The sequence below is a fragment of the Sinocyclocheilus rhinocerous genome, unplaced genomic scaffold (genome assembly GCF_001515625.1).
Source record: "Sinocyclocheilus rhinocerous isolate Xijiao unplaced genomic scaffold, SAMN03320098_v1.1 scaffold3063, whole genome shotgun sequence".
Taxonomy (NCBI): domain Eukaryota; kingdom Metazoa; phylum Chordata; class Actinopteri; order Cypriniformes; family Cyprinidae; genus Sinocyclocheilus; species Sinocyclocheilus rhinocerous.
This window is the reverse complement of record NW_015640469.1, coordinates 596106-609998: the sequence shown is the minus strand read 5'-3', so window position 1 is coordinate 609998 and position 13893 is coordinate 596106. Positions and strand designations below refer to the sequence as shown.

General features: G+C 38.1%; 1 long non-coding RNA gene across 1 annotated transcript in view; it reads right to left on the bottom strand.

The window, feature by feature from the left end:
• The window catches only part of LOC107753188 (uncharacterized), a 27605-nt gene extending 22107 nt beyond the window's left edge, over positions 1-5498 (bottom strand). The window contains exons 1-2 of the long non-coding RNA XR_001641441.1: positions 5488-5498; positions 2316-2321 (exon numbers count right to left, since the gene is read on the bottom strand). This is a non-coding gene — a long non-coding RNA (uncharacterized LOC107753188). The remainder of the gene's footprint in view (positions 1-2315; positions 2322-5487) is intronic.
• Between the last annotated feature and the right edge of the window lie 8395 nt (positions 5499-13893).

The window sequence follows — 13893 nt, the reverse complement described above, 5'->3', positions numbered from 1 at the left end:
TCGTGACTGCATGTGGCCTTTCTTGAGGAGAGGCTCTTTTCTTGCAACCGTCCCATACAAGCCACATTTGTGGAGAATTTGTGATATTGTTGTCACATGCACACAATGACCACTCTTTGTCATAAATTCCTGCAGCTGCTTCAGAGTTGCTGTAGGCCTCTTGGTCGCCTCTCTGATCAGTTTCCTCCTGCTCTTTCATCCAGTTTGGAGTGACATCCTGATCCAGGGAGGGTCTGTGTTGTACCAAATACCTTCCACTTCTAAATATTAGACTTCACTGTGCTTCTAGGCATTGATAAAATTATTATTTTTTGTATTCATCTCCTGCCTGTCCACAACTTTATCCCGGAGATCTTGTGACATCTGTCTTGCCACCCATAGTTGATTGTTTGCTTCAGTTGCACTACTAAGGACTGAAATGCTCCAGGAAAGCTCTTTTCATGCTGAGCTAATCAAAATGAGCACAGCTGATCACAGTTGAAAGTCAAATGGTTTTGTGAGCCATTGAGAAGGTGATTAGCTACACCTGGCTGAGTTTACAAGTCATTTATAGGAGGGGGAGATCCTTTTTCCAACTCAGTGATTCTGTTTTTTCTTTTTCTTTTTTTTTTTTTTCTTACAGGTTGGTGTTTTATCATTCACTTGGATGTTATAATTAGCACTAAGTAAATACAGCTGGATAAAACAAAAACTGTGTCCATCTTCATTTCAGGCTGCAAAGCAACAAAATGTGATTATTTTAAAGCGGGGTTATTCTTTTCTATACCCACTGTATGTGTATGTTTATCGTCTGTGGAAGGCGTCGGACATTAAAATGTTCAACCAATCAGATTATTTGGTCTGAACATTAGGATAGGCTGTCCTACCTGCCTGTCAACGTATGTATTTGCATTCCTCTGTGCACCCTGTTCGCGCAGACATGATACATCATCATCGCGTTCTATTACGCTATTGCAGATCGAGAGAGAATGGAAGGTGTTATTATTTTAATATGATGGGCTTTGTATTATGTTTTCTTACCGGTAAATGAGACATGAGGTAATCTGACAGTGTTGCACTCAGACCAAAGTCCTCCACCAAAGTCATCTCTCATTGTGTCGATGATTAGCCTCTTGTCTGTCTGTTCACATTCATGTGTTTTGGAGGAGGCGTGGCTTTGCAGAGTGATTATGCAGGGAAGGGGGGATCTTGCTTTCAAATCTGGCTTGCTATTGCTAGCCTTTCTGAAATTGCCTACCCTACCTTTAAATGTGACTCATATAACAAATACTTACATGCATGCACAGTTTTAAGGCAGTTTTAATCGCCTCTTTGATAAATTCATAGCTATGACATGGCTAACTTATGACATAACTACGACATTGCATGTTCGCAGTTTCTTATTCAGCGTGTGCCGCTGCATTTGTGCGTACAATTGAAGAGCATGTGCTACAAGCACAGTATAATGGCTGACAGGGCAGGAAAATTTGTTTTTACTGACATATGGCCTGACGACATCTCATCTGACCGCAGTTCACTGTTGCTCTTCTGAAGCTCCCTCCTCACCTGTAGTTTTTCCGTGCTTGTTTGACTAGTGCCTGACACTGAGGTGAAGTTGGAGTGCCTGTCTGAAAAGTCTCAAAAAGTTTGATGTGGTCTTAAAGACGTTCTGCATCTAAATAAACACAATTCTTGTCAAGAAAAAAAAAGAGACAAGCAACAGTTGTGAGTGGGGTGGCCAACCCTAGCTCTGCCTCTACATTAAATATTTTTAATGCGTTAAACTGAAAAAAATTAACCACATGTGTTAACACGTTAATTTTGACAGCACTGATGTATTGTCACGATCTCCAGCTGGAGTGCCTATGAACTCCACCAGAGGGCACTCCACCTCTGACTCTTGCCACTCTATCCCAGACTACATTTACCATAATCCTTTGCCGGACTCATCATCTCTGATTGCATTCACCTGTGTCTTGTTTCCTCATCAGTCTCACCCTATTTAAAGCCTGGTTCGACACACACTCATGGCTCAGTTTTGTTTAGCCTTTGTTTAGTCCTAGTTCCTGTGTTTTCTGTGTTCCTTGTTTTCTTGCTTTTCCTTGTTTTTTGATCCTGGATTATTATCTCGTTTCTGATTGTTTGCTGCCTGCCCTGACCATTGCTTGTTTCTTGGATTACTCTTTTGTCTGCCGTGGATTACACCTGTTTGCTGCTGTTTGACCCTGCCTGTTTTGACCACTCTTGTAATAAAGCCTGCATTTGGATCCTCAGCTGCGTTGTCACGCTCCCCACGTTACAGGTATATCAAAAAGCTATTGATAACTTCTTGCCACGATGATCTGAGCTAATTTTGGTGAAAATTGGACAAAGTGTCTAGGTTGAGTTTGAAAGGTGTTTTTTTTTTGTTTTTTTTCAGAAAATTAAAAATCTTGACCCAAAGAAATGTACACCTACAGCATTTTTTGGTATGCATTTGAATTGGCATGAGCCAATGAATCAGAAAAGAAAAAGAAGACAATCATGTAATGGATACAATAGGTCAGTGGCATAACTTTGTTTTAAAAAATGTGTGGGACAGGAGTGTGTGTTTGTTTACATTCTTACATGTACTATAATAAAATGTATTATGATTATTCATGTCAGTGAATAAATGCATATACAGTTTTTGTTAGTATTCTTACACACTCTCGTGGTAGAATTTCCGTTAGGCGAGTCAGAGGTTTTGGGTTCTAATCTGCCCTCGCATATTTTTTTTTTTTTCCCTCTTATTAAAATCAAAGATGTTCGTCAGTGACCATATATCAAGAGCAGTGACACGTTTGTGTATTTTGTTTTGTGATTTAACTGGAATGAGTAGATATTCTCCACAACGTCATTAAGCAATGAGCGCTCGTGTGTGTGAAGACTGTGTACGAGCCATAAGAAAATGTTCCGTCACTAATAACATCGCAACAAACACTCAGCATGATTTCAAAAACAACAGATTCCAGCGTCAGTTCGCATCTTATTTAACAGAAATGAATGTTTTAATCTGCATTAGGTATGTCCGTGCCGCAAGACGTTTCAAACTTAATTCAAACAAAGACTATAGAATACTTTAAAGGGACTTTGGTTTCAAAAAAAGTGGTGGGGACAATATCGACCCTGCCCTGGCAAAAAGTGGTGGGGACATATCCGACCCGTAAATTACGCCTATGCAATAGGTGCCTAGGCACTTTCGGTGCTTGGCACCTAATAACAGGACTCATCTAATACAGCCCAATACAAATGTACTGATAACTAAATCAGACATAAAATACCACCAGTTTATTGAACACAATCTAAGCCTACTCAAAGCTTTTCAAGAGAAATTGTTCACAACGCATACAAATTTAATCCCTGATTGGGTTTAATGTGGGACTGAGAAACTTTGCCATACAGTATAGCTATGCATCACTGCAGCTCAAAAGCAGTATATCAGCAGCTTCAGCAGTCTGTGTACCCCTATTGACAAAGTCGAGGAAGGAAATCGGAAAAGTGAGACACTCCCAGATGCTGTTTAAGCAGTTCTGCTGAGATTTGAGGACTCATCTGGGGCAACACTTGCCAACGATAACAATTCAGCATGTCCAATTAACAGTGCTGCACAATAAAAAGTCATCTTGTGGCAACAATTCTCTGCTTAGGTTTTGAATGGTGCATACACAAATGTGCTTTTCCCAATTGTTCAAGCACCAATGTGCTGAAAGCAGTTATGTTAGCGAAAGAGACAAAGCGTTTGGCTGGTCTAGGCTCACAGGTTTTTATGGGCCATGTGTTTACATTATCAGCTCTGCATTAAAGGGATGCACCCATCATAAAATATGTGCAAATCAAAATGCAATTGCACAAAAGTGTTGGTTGTTAGGTATCCATGTGTTTATATTTATTTATTTATTTATTCATTTCATATTCTGACATACGCTTTGGCAATAACAAACAAATATTACCAAAAGTCCAAAAACATTTTAAGGTTTTGACTCCATGCAAAAAGTTTCTGTAGCCCAGCAGATAGATCATACAAATAACTTATTTGATTCCCAATAAATATATGTATTACCAAAATGTAATGTACTTTGAATGAACTTAACTGTTTTAGATAAAATTGTCAAAGAAAGTAAGCTGTTCTAGATTGGAACTGTTTCACTGATGAATTTCTGCACTATATGTAATATAAATGCACTATTGTCATATAAACAACTCAAAATGAACTGATATTTGCATATGTTCTTTTCAATATCCTTTTATGTTATAAAATGTTTAAATAACTCACAATCTATTGCACTTTAACACTTTCTTTGAAAGTGCTACTAGAGTAAAATTGTTTCTGATGATGTAATAACAGCCATTAAAGTACTTAAACCCTTCAGTATTTTACAGTGCTTCCTGAAATCCAACTCTTGAAAAAGCCAAACTCAACAGTGAATACAATTACTAATCTATAATAAAACAGCCTGAGAAAAATTTATTTTAAAATAAAATACCAAATACCTTCATTTTAAGTGTATCAAAATAAACTACAAAATACAGCAGCCACACCATGTATCAAAATAAACTACTGTATTTTTGTATTTTAAATTTTTTTACAAGGGAGCATGCAATTTCTTCACAAACCTTCCATCAATTGGCCTATTTGATCTACCACTGAATCTATTGAGAGCCATAGAAGTATAGAGGACATATACACATTAATAGTGTAGTAAGAACATTTACTTATAATCCAAAAGAGAATACTACAGAGCAGGTATTCCAAAACATTTGAAACGTTCTAACAGAAACAGTCAAACTTATGTGTGAATGTGGGTGAGAAAGTAAGTTTGTGTGTGTGTGTGTGTGTGTGTGTGTGAGGGAGTGTATTGAATGAGTGTGTGTGTAGCCTGTGGACTACATTGCAGAGGTCTCTTTAGCTACTGATGCCTTTAAGCACAACAAGTTTTTCAAAAAGTATAAGTCCAGCAAAGGAAAATAAACGCTCTACTGTAGCTGAGGATGGGATGATCATGTTAAACCTCGCAAAAAAGGTGCTTGGGGATACTGCTCCAAAGATGTCAAATCCCTCCTTTTAACAGTCAATTAGCACGTTTACATGCACACCAGTAAGCTGATAACTCACAAATAAGGAAAATAAACGCTCTACTGGAGCTGAGGATGGGATGATCATGTTAAACCTCACAAAAAAGGTGCTTGGGGATACTGGGGATACTGCTCCAAAGATGTCAAATCCCTCCTTTTGACAGTCAATTAGCACGTTTACATGCACACCAGTAAGCTGATAACGCAAGTAAGTTGCGTTTACATGACTTCATTAATAAATCAGGTTATTTCCCTGTAGTGACGTCAAAATATAATAATTTGCGTATCTGACTCCAAGTATTCCATACATTTGTCAGTTGTGATGTTAAATTAAGCTTGCAACATGTCGGGAAACTTACAGCTCATTTATTATCCTCTCATGCAGTGATAAATGCAGCACTGTGACTGAACCACTTCTACTTCTGCTGCAGGAGATGAGAAGACATTTTTATAATTTTCTGAGTCATGAAAAAGTCTGCTTTTGCGCTTAAATCTGCACTAACGATGCGTTCCTGTCACGTATCACACATGCGCACTTCAATAAGCCGACAGAAAGCGGGTTATTGCGTTTACATGCCGTGCGAAATCGGAGTAAGAGGCAAAAAACTACCTGTTGCGACCGGTTTATGCTTACGCCGTTTATGACCTTACTCCGATAAAAGAAAACGGGTTACCGCGTTTACAGGACCAAGTAGGTTTTCGGCTTATTAAGCATAATCGGCTTAAGAACATGCATGTAAATGCACTCATTGAGATCTCACAAAGGAACGAAACTGACTGCAATTGAGATCTCCTAAAGGATTTTACGAGTATATGCTTATTCTGTGCAATATATACTTTTTTGTGTCAACTCAATTTTTTTGTCAAATTGTCCTTCAACCTTGTACTGGCGCTTTAAGCTCAAGCTGCTGAGCAGCACAGCAAAAAATAGACTCGACGCCAAAACCGCTGCCGAGCTGCTGCAGCGTCCGGTGTAAAATTACTCATTCGTTAACATGCATACCGGGAAAAAAATGCGCACTGCTGCTCTGCTGCAGCGTGCGGTGTATCAGGCGTCTTTCGTTAACATTCACGCCGATGTGCGGTGCGGTGTGAAACAGGTTTTACAATACACACACGCTGCCGTGTGCAGCTCTGCTATGCTCTTTCACACACGGTCATATCAGTGTCTCAGAGCGGCTCACAGTAAATGCTGCCACTCCACGCGAGTTTAGACCATTACACCAATATCGTGGCATTAAAATGTTGTTGTACAACACTGAAACGCTGTATTATTATTTTTTTCGTGTACAACCGACGAACTTAACATAGGCTGAAAGTAGCAAGCTAACGTTAATTGTGGGGCTGCTGCTCGGTATAATAGTTTTCAAGAACATTATGTAAATTGGTAAACTATTTAGCCTAGGCTACTAAAACGAACACAAACTTAAAATGAACTGTTAAAAATTATAGCAATTTATGCAAAAAAAAGTGATGGAAAGCTGGCAGCCTGCACGTTTCTTACCTTGACCAACTTCTTCCATATGCATCAATTTTCTGTTCTGAGCTCAACAAGTCTGGGCAAACTAGCCTATTGAGTAGGCACCCATCAGAGGCCGCATTTTTATGATGTCATCATGTAGACTTCTTACAAACTATTTTACAGTATTTTAAAACTACAAAAATACAAAACACTAAAGTATTTTGATACAAAATACGAAGCCATTTTCATCAACCCTATCAAATGCAAATTACAAAATACTATTTTGTATTTGAAATACATATTTGAAATACATGTATCATAAATACCGCCCATCCCTGCACACACACACACACACACACACACATTTACAAATACTCAGTCGGTTTGAAGTGCTGAAGGCGGGCATGTTTATTGGACTGAAAAAAAGAAGACTGGCTTTAGTCTTTCAATTTATGAAATCAGCCACAACCAAAAATATAATAAAAAACAGAATATATTGAACAAATCAGACCCAAGGATGCAGTCATGTTGGCAACAAGTACTGATCTGTTGCCAGCACTGAGATCACTGACATGTTTGCTTTAAAACATTTCCGAGAATTTAATGCATTTTATTGAAATGTGGTGTAACTGTCAAACTGTTTGCAATTTGGACTAAATGTAATATTTAAATTGTCTCATTGGCATGATTGTAACACAGATGGCTTTTTTTTTCTGAAAATTACTCTGCTTTAAGTAAACGTGGTGTAAATATTCCAAGATAATTAAAAGAGCAGCACAATTTGGACACGTAAGATTTGTGATTTTATATATATTTACAGATCTTATGATGAAAATATTTTTTTTCCTATAAAACACTTTTACTCAAGTCATCATGGCATGGGAAATAAAGTCATAAATGAGTTCAGATCCAGTTTTACAATTCAGAAATTGAATCTGTTTAAATAATTCTTCACAATATGAGTTGCTCACTGTCCTGACTAGGGGTTTGAAGAGTGATGAACTCCAAAAGATGTTATTCTGACTCGGTGGTGGTCAAGAGAGTTTTCTCCCAGATGGAAAGTGATGAGAGAAGAGCGCAGAGCTAGAGAGACATCAGCTGAGATCCGAGGATCTTTGGTGAATGGAAAGACAAGGCTGCAGCCTGGCACAAACTTAGGGGTCCTTTGAAGATGTCTAGCTCAGCATCATCTTCTCAGAATCTAAAATAACCTAGACTGAAGGTGGGTCACTGATGTGAACACCTTTATCTTCCATCGAGGTCACACCTCTGGGGGGATCAAAGAGCCAATGGTGTCTTAAACATTTGGAGGGAAAGTTTACGACTCTTTGTATCCAAGCATGGTATATTGCATATGTAACTGGACTGGATGTTGATATACAAACTAGAACACTAATATGTTGCATAGGTATCAACATATAATATACACTCTCATTTAGATCATCAGAATACGATTTCATAGAGACCAAACATGGTATAAGTGAGGTGATATTAACTAGTGATCTATCATAAGCATGCATAAAACAGTATACAATACACAAGACCATATACAAGAATGTAATAATCATACACAATGACCTGGAGATATGCATGATAGGAAAGTCATAGAAAAAACTGTCAATGAATTAAATTAAATGTGTAATTTCCTATAGCAGTAGAGATTCTCTGTACATACTTTTAGGTCGTAAAACTTATCTGGTTTGGCTGAGGTGTTCTGGTTGCCATGGTAACCAGGGGTCTGGGGGTCGTTCACAGACATCCTGGCACCCAGTATAGTTGTTGGGTGAGGGGTGTGATTATTTGCTAATCTAATGAATAATTGATTTGTAAAATCTAATGAACAACTGTGTGTCTGATTGGTCCACACGCTACAGTGGGTGGACACAATTCTAGCTGATTTGTGATGACTTTCGACAATTAAAAATATTAAATTAAACTCCTGTGATTTATGCAACTAAAAATAAGTAAATGTCTCTCAACACTATCAGATCAGTGATCAGATTGCTTTACTTTTCTCAAATTTAGTGGTCATGCAGAGAGACACACATGGGACTACTGCTCCTCTCTAGTTTGAGGAGGCCTAACACAGAATAAATGTACATCAGATGTGTTCCTTTCTCCATTATAGTTGTTTCACAAAGTTTAACAAAGCATATAAAGTGTCACGAGTTCGAGTTGGAGTCAAGTTGGAACTGGGAATGGCCCATGACCTGAGTAAAAATGTTTCTTTATTTTTGGTTATGATTTGTTTAACAGGTTTGTCACAATTGTAAATGGCCATTCACGCCAGAAATGTTAACTATAAAGATCCCAATGATATCATTCATTTGTGTTCTTGTCATTTTTATGCATTTTTATTTCAGTAGTTGTTTTAGTACATCAAGTTAAACTAAATGAAAATGAGAAATGACATAATGAGAAATGATTTTTTTTTTCCAAGTAACTATTTTTTTTATTTAGTTTTAGATAACTATAAAAAAATAATAATAAAAAATAAAACTGTCCCAAATATTATTTTAGAGCAAACACTTCATGGTTTTTGAAACTTTATGTTTTTTTGCTTTGATATAATGGTTAAAATGTTGACATTTGTCTGATTGTCAAATAGACCATTTGTGACCATTTTCTGGGGGCTGGACAACCTCAAACTAATCTAACAACCCTAAACCTAGGCTACAGTAACCTACTCATATTGATTAATTACATTAATCAGTATAAGCTTATCATTTCATTTGACATCCATTTGTAATCAAAACTGAGGAAACATGAACATAACCTATTAACAAAGACCCCACAATAACTGACACATCAGACCAATTCATGAGATCACTCGATGTATCCCTGAAGCATACAACAGCAAGATCTCCTGATTAGCTTAAACATCAGCTTATCCTAAAGAGTCCTAACTCAAGGGAAACGCTTTCAGTGTCGTGTGACATTAGACCTAAACTCTCCTGTTAATTTCCTCTCAGCCCTGGCTAATCCTACAATCCCTGTTCCTCAGTTGAATAATTACAAATTACATTACACCTCTCAAACAATTTAAGTCATTACTGTTAATTTAATACGTGCTCACATTCAGGATAATTTGATTGCCTTTTAAGTGTTTGTCAAAACAAGGACTGCTCTGTTTGTTGAATTGCAGCGTTTGAACATATATTTCTCAGGATTAAACAGAAACAATGATAGGGGACCAAATTCTAACATGAATGCAACGCTCCATTCTCCATTCAAACATGTAGCTTTGGGGGGAGTCCGAGTTTTTCATGTGGCGAGATGAAGAAATTGAATTAGACTCTCTGAGTTTCTAAGCCCTAAAGTCACTGCAAGAACAACCACTAGATAAAAACATTATTTCCATTGGCGCACAGGAGGGGCAGGCACGAATCACGATGTTTACATTTACTGCATGGTTACTGTTAATATATATCTGAACAAACTAAACTATATAAAAACTATAAAAATACTATACTATATACTATAAAAAAGCAGTTATTGTAAAGAGAATTTTTTTTTTTTTCACAAGGAGTACAAAACAAGACACGCAAAATCAAAACAGGGCTTATAAGTTTTTGTAGATCGTAATAAATAAGCACTGCTCAAATAATCAGAGTTCTGTAAAGTCTTCAGTATAAATGGTCCAGTGTCCGTGTATTCCAGTATTTTAGTTCAAAAGTGTACATATGTAAAGAAAATCTTAATTCAAGTCCGTTTTCCTCCAAATTATGTCGATCTCACTTAGCAGTGTGATGCTGTCTTACATACTGTGTATATCCTATACTATTCCATTCATACGCAAAGCCAGAGGCTGCTCTTAAACTATTTTGACCAGCTAATGAGAGGGATATGATGACAAATGCGAATATCCGTCCTCCCGGTACCACATATGGATGGCAGGATGTTAATCTTATCACATTTTACATAATTTATATACACACACACACACACACACACACACAGTTCCTTTCTGATGCGCTCCATCATGCACACGCATTGTTTAGTCTTTTAATTAATTTAAGACTCAATTGCTGATAAAACAAAAGAAACAAGCACATTTATTTCAGTTCATTATAATTACATAATGTCAAATATATTGGAAATTAATGTAATAGAGTCTGATTGCCTAAAGCTTCTAATGACAGCATTGAGGCTGATCACACAGGATGAAGCTCAAATCATAAATTAAGAACCAAAAAAAGATTTGATCTAAAAACTTATTATATCCGTTTATATAACAACATAACACAACAGCTAAGTTTAAGAGAGAATTCCACTAAATGCTTATACATTTTAGTCTATCCGTTTACACTGCTGCCACTTCACAGAGATCAAACTCTTCTTCTGCTGTGCTTTGTTCCTGTACTCGACTGTGTGGATGCAGAAAGACGCATGGACACAGACACGAGACAGCCTGTTCTGCAATAGTGAAAGTTGTTACTCCAAATGTGTATCCGAAGCTTTGTGTTTTTGCCAATACATATCCTTTGTTAGAACTGAGATTAATGGCGGTACAAATCCGTATTGAACCGAAGGTGGGGGTACGGTTCAGTCTTTTAACGAGAATCGTTGCACCCCTAATATATATATATATATATATATATGAAATATTTTCCTCAAAAACCTTAATTTCTTTTCGACTGAAGAAGGAAAGACATGAATATCTTGGATGACATGGGGGTGAGTGTATTATCAAGAAGTTTTTATTCTGGAAGTGAGCTAATTCTTTTAGAGTTGCCGCTGCTGAACATGACGCGGATCTGACACACATTATATTTTCTCACAACTCACTCTGACTCAAGTCAGGTCCTAAAGCTCTACTAATGAGCTGACAAGTGGAATTGGGTGTGTTAGATGAGAGAGACAGTGTTGCTGTGCTCCACACAGTTTTGAAAACCACTGCATTTCAGAGACATCTTCTGAAATGTGACTCATTTATAACAAATACTTACATGCATGCACAGTTTTAAGGTAGCTTCATGACGCAACTGACGACATAACATCAGATGTTCCCAGTAAGGGGAACTAACCCGTGAAGCAGAGGAGTGCATGCATCCAGTCCAAAGAGGGGGGTTGTGCTCGGTATGCATCCTCCAAGGGCAGCACTTGCAGGTTCACCACTTGATCCCTGAAGGGCGTGGTAAGAACCGTGGGCATGCATCCGGGCTGGGGACTCAGGATAAAGTGAGAGTAGGCCGGCCCAAACTCTAGGCATGATTTGTCGAATGAAAATGCCTGCAGGTCCCCTACACTCTTAACTGAAGCCAGTGCAGTCAGGAGCACTGACAGGATCTTCAGCTCCACTGATTGCAGAGGTTCAAAGGGCTACCTCTGTAAGGCCTTTAGGACGAGAGTAAGATCCCAAGAGGGTACCAGGTGAGGGCGGGGAGGATTTAGCCTCCTTGCACCTCTAAGGAATCTGATGATCAGGTCGTACCTTCTCGGCGAGAAGATCACCAGTCGACAAACAGGTTCCACTTCAAAGCGTAGGCATGCCTCGTGGAGAGAGCTTTCGCTTAAGTGATGGTTTCTACCACTGTTGGAGGTAGACCACCTAACCCCTCTGCGTCCCGTCCAGATACCATGCATTGGCACCTTTGTCCTTCCTCAGAGGAATCTGCCAGGGAGGGGCTGTCGCAAGGAGCATCAGTTCTAGGAACCAGGGGCCTCATTTATAACCATTGCGTACACACAAAACCTGCCCTGAAAGAGGCGTACGCCACTTCCTACGCAAAAGGTGGGATTTATAAAAAACAAGCTTGATAGGAAAATGTGCGCACCTGCACGCAAACTCTGACCCATGCATACAGACTTTTTTTTCCTGGAGAGAGAAAAGTAATTAAGTAAACAACGATTTTAAACTGTTTTCATTTCATCATATATATTTACATTAAACATTCCACTCTCATTAATGGAGATAAGCACTGAAATACATAAAGTCATTACGCAGAAGTTAAACCAAAATTATATGAATTTAGACATAGCCTATTTGTAGTGAATGCACTTGATTACTTTCCCTGTGGTATGTTATGTTTTAATGACAGCGAGGAGTGCTATAGGTGCACAATAATTTATATTTAAAGTAAACTGCACATCTCATGTTATGAGAAAATATTTCTAGTCGAGAACAATTATCAATGATGCGCACTTACTTCGATATTGTGGCGGACACTGCTGGATTCAGTGGAAAGGTCTGTTGTCCAGTTTGAATTGGACCAATGATAATAGCTTACTGTACAAACACAGCTGCACGGAGGTGTTGATGTTGTGTGAAGGCATCTCCACAACATTATTAAAAATAGCACTGTATTTGAAGGATACAACTTGAAAAAAATGGTAAGGTTTCCTTTTTAAAATAATTTGTCAATGACGTACAGAGTCAGATAATTGTATTTACACTGCAATAAATATAGGCCTATATTTTTCCACTAAAAATAGCTAAAATATGTTCACCTTATCAGCAAAACTGCATTAATTTAATTTAATTTGATTTTTTTAAAACAATTTAAATATTATTGGGTCAGTGGAAATGAATGAGATCAACTATATTCGAAATTATTTTTCTGAGAACTATTTTAAACAGTTTTTTATGGATATTTTAATATATTTATTCTAAAACATAACAAGGATACCTGATGATTTTTAGCAATAAAAACTAATGTGTATGGCACAAATGGCATTTATAGTCCGTATCTCATATTTCCTTAATGTCTTGTACCTTTGACGGTGTTAATTATGGTGTCACATGGATGGGAATATGCATAGAAATGATATGCAGATGAGGTTATGCATAGTAAAACTAGGCGTTGTAAGCTGCATATATGGTGATTTCAGGGAGGAGTCGGGGTGGAGATGCACGTACGCACAATCTTCCCCTGACTGGGATTTATAAAGGGATTTTTGCGCAGGTTCTGGTGTACGCATGGTTTTATAAATCTGAAAACTTATGAGCGTACGCAAAATCTAGCTTTTGTGCCTACGTACACTTTTAGGATGAAATCTACGGAGAGTTTTATAAATGAGACCCCAGGTCCGGTTGGGCCAGTAGGGCACAACTAGAAAGACCTGCTCTTCGTCCTCCCTGACCTTGCAGTGTTTGTGCGAGAAGGCTCACTGGGAGAAACGTATACTTGTGTAAGGCCCGAGGCCAGCTGTGTGCCAGCGCATCCATGACAAGGGTCCCCTCGGTCAGGGAATAAAACAACTGGCAATGGAACGTGTCCAGGGAGACAAACAGGTCTATCTTTGCGTCCCCAAAAATGTCTCCAAACAGCTGGACCATCTCGGGGTGAAGTCGCTATTTCAGGCATGCGTTAACGCACTAATTTTGACAGCACTATATATATATATATATATATATG